Below are 6164 nucleotides of genomic sequence, written 5' to 3' on the forward strand. Positions count from 1 at the left end.
ATAATGAGAGCAATCTGGCAATGGACAGAGTTTGCATCTCGGCTTTGGGAAAATGGCCGCCGCGATCTCTAATGCGCATGCGCGGCATCCCGCGGCCATTTTCCTGAAGCCCCGTGCAGCAGAGCACTCGATCTGCGCACGCGTGGCCCCAGGAAGATGGCCGCCCCCACCGACGAAAGGGATGACAGCGCAGATCGCGCGCTGCTTGTTCACGTGCCCACAGTGGATTAGTCACCTCAACATGCGGACACCACTACGCCACCAACGTAAAGCTGAGTAAGAACCAGCGATGTCACCACGCCCACCCGACCTGACCAGCCTGATTGACAGGCGAAAACGGCGACTTTGGTAAGTTATTTCTCAAGCAAACCAAGGGGGACTGTGGATACCACAGAGAAAACGACACTAGGAACAAAAGTAACAAAATACATCTTTATTGGTACAAAACAACATACACAGTAAAAAAATGGACCATAACATAGGACCCAGTGCCTAGACAGCACAAAACACTGAAAAGGACACGCTGTCTGTGCAGAAAAGACATGCAGAAACAGACCTGGCATAAAACAGATGATACTCAATAAATACTGAGGATAAGAGCAAACTAGCTAGAGAGTAAACTACTATGTAAGATCTGTATCACTGTTACACAGGGCACCTCCCCCACTCCGTCAGTATAAAAGACTCAAACAGGGCCCGCACGGTAATTACCAATTTAAGCAAGTGCACATAGAAGGGCCGGTATGTAAAATTAAAACGGGGGTGGGATAATACCCATGCACAGGAATACAACAACAAAACCCAGTGTGTAACTAACACTCTAATAGCTACCAGTAACTCTCACACCGCAACCCACCGATAACACCCATGAATCATATATAACAGAGCAGACCCAGCTGCTACATGGTATAGTACCTCTCGGTGCGGCTGCTAATGCTCACCAGGACCCGAAGCTGCACGTCCGCCCGACGCGCGTTTCGGAGGGGGACTCCTTCGTCAGGGGGCGTGCCGTAATGGCCAAATACTGCATCTTAAATAACCCACCACCCGATCAACCGCAGCGCTCACCGGAAGTGACGCAGGCTATGCCGGGACTGACTGGCACTCCCGGCGGCGGCGACGTCATGCAAAGGCGCCGCCATAACCATGGCGACCGCCCAAGCATCTAGACGCCACAAACCGCCCGGAGCGACAGCGCCCAGCACGCATGCGTATAGGTGCCGCTGTGGTGATACGGAGATGAATGCCCATGAGCGATGAATGACAGGTATTAAACCGGAAAAACCGGACAGCCGGGCATATCCGTTACCGAGGGACAGACAATATCAGTAACATACATATACTTGGGAAAAGTACTAAAAAAGGACTATTCATAAGAGCAGCACATAAGACCAAAATGGCACTATATACAAAGAATATCCAAAAGTAAATATAGACAGCTATACAATACAAAACAAAAAGACATACAACTAAATAACAAAATAATGAACATAGGAAAAAGAAGAAAAAAACAAAAACACTACCAATAGAACATTTGTGCGGCTACAAAATTGGAAAAAGATACACAATCACCTTGCCAGATGACGAAAATGTCGTCTATGCAGCGCGTCCATTTTGGATATTCTTTGTATATAGTGCCATTTTGGTCTTATGTGCTGCTCTTATGAATAGTCCTTTTTTAGTACTTTTCCAAGTATATGTATGTTACTGATATTGTCTGTCCCTCGGTAACGGATATGCCCGGCTGTCCGGTTTTTCCGGTTTAATACCTGTCATTCATCGCTCATGGGCATTCATCTCCGTATCACCACAGCGGCACCTATACGCATGCGTGCTGGGCGCTGTCGCTCCGGGCGGTTTGTGGCGTCTAGATGCTTGGGCGGTCGCCATGGTTATGGCGGCGCCTTTGCATGACGTCGCCACCGCCGGGAGTGCCAGTCAGTCCCGGCATAGCCTGCGTCACTTCCGGTGAGCGCTGCGGTTGATCGGGTGGTGGGTTATTTAAGATGCAGTATTTGGCCATTACGGCACGCCCCCTGACGAAGGAGTCCCCCTCCGAAACGCGCGTCGGGCGGACGTGCAGCTTCGGGTCCTGGTGAGCATTAGCAGCCGCACCGAGAGGTACTATACCATGTAGCAGCTGGGTCTGCTCTGTTATATATGATTCATGGGTGTTATCGGTGGGTTGCGGTGTGAGTGTTACTGGTAGCTATTAGAGTGTTAGTTACACACTGGGTTTTGTTGTTGTATTCCTGTGCATGGGTATTACCCCACCCCCGTTTTAATTTTACATACCGGCCCTTCTATGTGCACTTGCTTAAATTGGTAATTACCGTGCGGGCCCTGTTTGAGTCTTTTATACTGACGGAGTGGGGGAGGTGCCCTGTGTAACAGTGATACAGATCTTACATAGTAGTTTACTCTCTAGCTAGTTTGCTCTTATCCTCAGTATTTATTGAGTATCATCTGTTTTATGCCAGGTCTGTTTCTGCATGTCTTTTCTGCACAGACAGCGTGTCCTTTTCAGTGTTTTGTGCTGTCTAGGCACTGGGTCCTATGTTATGGTCCATTTTTTTACTGTGTATGTTGTTTTGTACCAATAAAGATGTATTTTGTTACTTTTGTTCCTAGTGTCGTTTTCTCTGTGGTATCCACAGTCCCCCTTGGTTTGCTTGGTATTTTGACGACTAGGCCAGTATAAGTCCGTTTAGTACGCAATTGCGTGATCACGCACACATTGTAGCTACGTGATGTGGTCATTTAATGCCTTTTTCTCCATTTTAAGTTATTTCTCAGCATAGGTGGGGAATCGGGGTACACTACATACACTATAGTAACACACAGCGCAGGCCCTATTTAACAGTATTTATATCTCAATCTCAAAAAACGGGGTGACAGGTTCCCTTTAAGCTCAGGCCATGGGCCCTGCTGACATATCAGAATCTAGAGACGCCAAGTCTCTTGTGCAGGTCCTGTATGAGGAGGTCCGTTTGCAACATGAAAGTTAAGACCAGCTGATGCAGGCTATTAATGTGATGGCAACTCAGCTGCAAGATTTGTCCACCTCTGTGTCCACCCTGTCCTGTGCCTCAACTGCAACAGGCCCTCCTTTCTGAGCACTGTCATTATCTCCTGGGGAGCCTCCTGGAGTTCTAGTGTCTGGTGGAGTAGCTAAGCTTCAGCTTCCACTTCTGTCCCACTTTGATGGAGACCCCAAAGAAAGCTATGGTTTCATAAACCAGTGCCAGATCCACTTCACTCTCCACACTCATCTTTTTCTTTCTGACCAGACCAAGATTGCATTCATACTCTCTCTGCTGTCCGGGTGAGCCCTGGCTTTGACAACCCCCATTTGAGAGTATGGTGGTCCAGAGCCTCACAATGCTGGGAGATTCTTGGAGATTTTTAGGGCAGTATTCTAGGAACCTGGCCGCACCTCATGTTCTGTGGCTAAGTATGCCTTACGCTTCTGCACTCTGGCAAGAAGCTGGCCTGGAAAGAAGAGGTCCTGGTGGTGACCTTCTGGTAGGGTCTGTCTGGTCGAATCAAGGATGAGTTGGCAGGCAGAGATCTACCATCTTCTATGGATGCCATTATTCTCCTCGCTACTAGGATTGATATCCATTTACATAAGCAAGCTCTCGAATAGGCTCAAGTGTCTTCTATTTTCTGGGAACTACCCAGGTGGATTCCTACCTTTCAGTACTCCTTGCTGCCACAAGCTCCACCTGAGGCAATAGAGCCGATGCAGGTAGAGCAAGTCAAACTCTCTGTAAAAGAGTTACAGTGAAGGTATCATGTGCATGTACAGTGGTGGCAAGGACATTATGTTTATCAGTGCCCAGTAAATCCCGGAGAATCACCGCTTCTAGGGTTGGTTAGAAAGGTGACCCTAGGTAAGATAGACTGCTCTCCAAAATCGGTGATTGAAGCTATCCTGTCCTGGCAGGATAGGTTCCTCTCCACGGTTACCCATCTGGCTCCGCAAGTAATTTCGGCCATCTAGATTTGATCCGTCAACTTCAGCTCCCTATGCAACAGGGGCATCATTTCAAGTCTATTTCCTCTATTGAAGAACTACTCCTGGCAGAACCTATTTGTTATATCACAATGCTATTCACCCTGTAGATCAGAACTCAGCATTCCAAAAAAAATCTTTCTGTCATGTTTTTCTAGGCCTTTCATAGTTGCTTCGACATTATCCTGTTGTTGACTTGTTCATCGGCCAGGTACTTCAATGAGGATTGTATCATGCTACCAACTGCCTTGCCAACATCATGCCCAAGTGTAAAAAGGGGGAAAGGTCTTTTAAAGGGATATGTTCGTGACGCCACCTGTGGTATTCGGTCAGGGTGACCGACGCTGTTTTAAGGTGTCCGCTGGGGTGATGTTATGGCAGCTAGATGGTATACCTTCCCACAGGTGAAGTGTATCCCCAGGTCTTCCCAATGTGTAGATGGTGAATGGTGAGATGTGTAGAGAAGAACGAGGACACAAGGTTGCAGTCTCTGTACCTTTACTGAAGGCTTCAGCATCCACAGTCCAGAGAACAGACCACGGGGCAGGCAGAGTCCGGCCGGTTTGGAGGCAAGTCCAGAGTCCCCTTATCCAGGTAGAAATCAGTAGCCTTCCTCTAGCGCCGTGTGTTGTAGTACCTTACTGCTAAGCTTCTCATAAGGTCCTCACAAACTGTTGAAGATGTTACAGATGTTATGTCTCTCTCTCTGTCCCCCAGATGGATAGGACAAACCCGTATGACTGGTAGCTTGAGGCGTTTCACAGGGACTCTATCATGCGCCCGCCTCTCGTGGGTGCCACCTTTCCTCCTGGGTATAGGGCGGGCAGGTAACGTGAAATTAGCTGTCATGCCAGTCTCTGGAGCAAGGCATGAAGGACTGTTGCTCCCTCAGTGTTCCAGCTACCGGGGTCTTGCGCCTCAGAAGAAAGCAGCCTGTGCAGGGCAGGACTCCTGTGATATCCACTCCTTTGCTATGACTTCTTTTACGCTTGCTGCAATGTGTTCTGCTTTCTATCCGTCTGTTTCCTAGGAGCTGCAGCACTTCAGGCCACAGGCTCCTATGCTTCCTCTCCCTCTGTCTTCCTGACAGGAACTCAACCCTTTCCCTACAGATCAGGATGTTCTTATAGGTAAGTTCACCTTAAACAGGTTTAGAGCTCCCCCTTCTGGTCTGGAGTGTGAACTTGTTGCATGCATTGTGTTACCTGCCAGAGTTCTCTTTCATTGCCTCCAAGCGTAACACCACTCCTCCCCAGAGGAGAATGATATTACTGCAATGACCAGGACCCTGGGGTGCTGCAGCTATGATGCAGGATTTGGATTCCCCAGCCAATCACCAACCAGCAGGTGCTATATCAGTAGCTTAGGTTCCAGTTGCTGTTTGCATCTAGTTCCTGTCAAGGTGCCTTGTTGTTTAGCCCTCCAATTATGATGCAGTCTTTCTTTCATGTCCTGACCTCAGCTACTTACTCTGAACCTGTGCTGCCTGCCCTGACCTCGGTCCCACTGATGCTTTTATCTCGCCCCTCTGTGACCTTACATACTACCAGGAGTTACCAATGTAAAGTGATACAGGAAAGATAAATAGCTTGGTACCGTGATAGCCAGTGGATAGAAAAATATTTAGAATTGAGAGTTCTCAGTGGTTGATACCTTTTAATGGCTAACTGAAAAGATGGTAACAAATTGCAAGCTTTGCCTGATGAAGAGACCTGTGTAGTCTCGAAAGCTTGCAATTTGTTACCATCTTTTCAGTTAGCCATTAAAAGGTATCAACCACTGAGGACTCTCAATTCTAAATATTTTTCAATGTAAGGCGAGTAACTAACACAGAACAGAAGCAATGAAATTTGTCTTCTTGCAAACACTTTTTTTGCAGCTCTTTGATGCTCTACTGTATTGCAACAATATTGGAACCCTGAAGATACAAATAAAAAAGAAAGAACACTGAGTCAGTGCTTTAAGATAAAAACCAGAAATTTTATTTGAAAAAGACACAAACAATTAATTACATAGTATTAATTACATGGCAAAAGTCCTATACATAACGAATAGAGGGGAGGTGCGGATGGTTAGTAGATAACTTTTAATCTTGGGAAACTTTAATAGCTGGGACACTGTAATTGTCAATGTTGCTGCGTGAAGA

The sequence above is a fragment of the Ranitomeya imitator genome, chromosome 5 (genome assembly GCF_032444005.1).
Source record: "Ranitomeya imitator isolate aRanImi1 chromosome 5, aRanImi1.pri, whole genome shotgun sequence".
Lineage (NCBI taxonomy): Eukaryota > Metazoa > Chordata > Amphibia > Anura > Dendrobatidae > Ranitomeya > Ranitomeya imitator.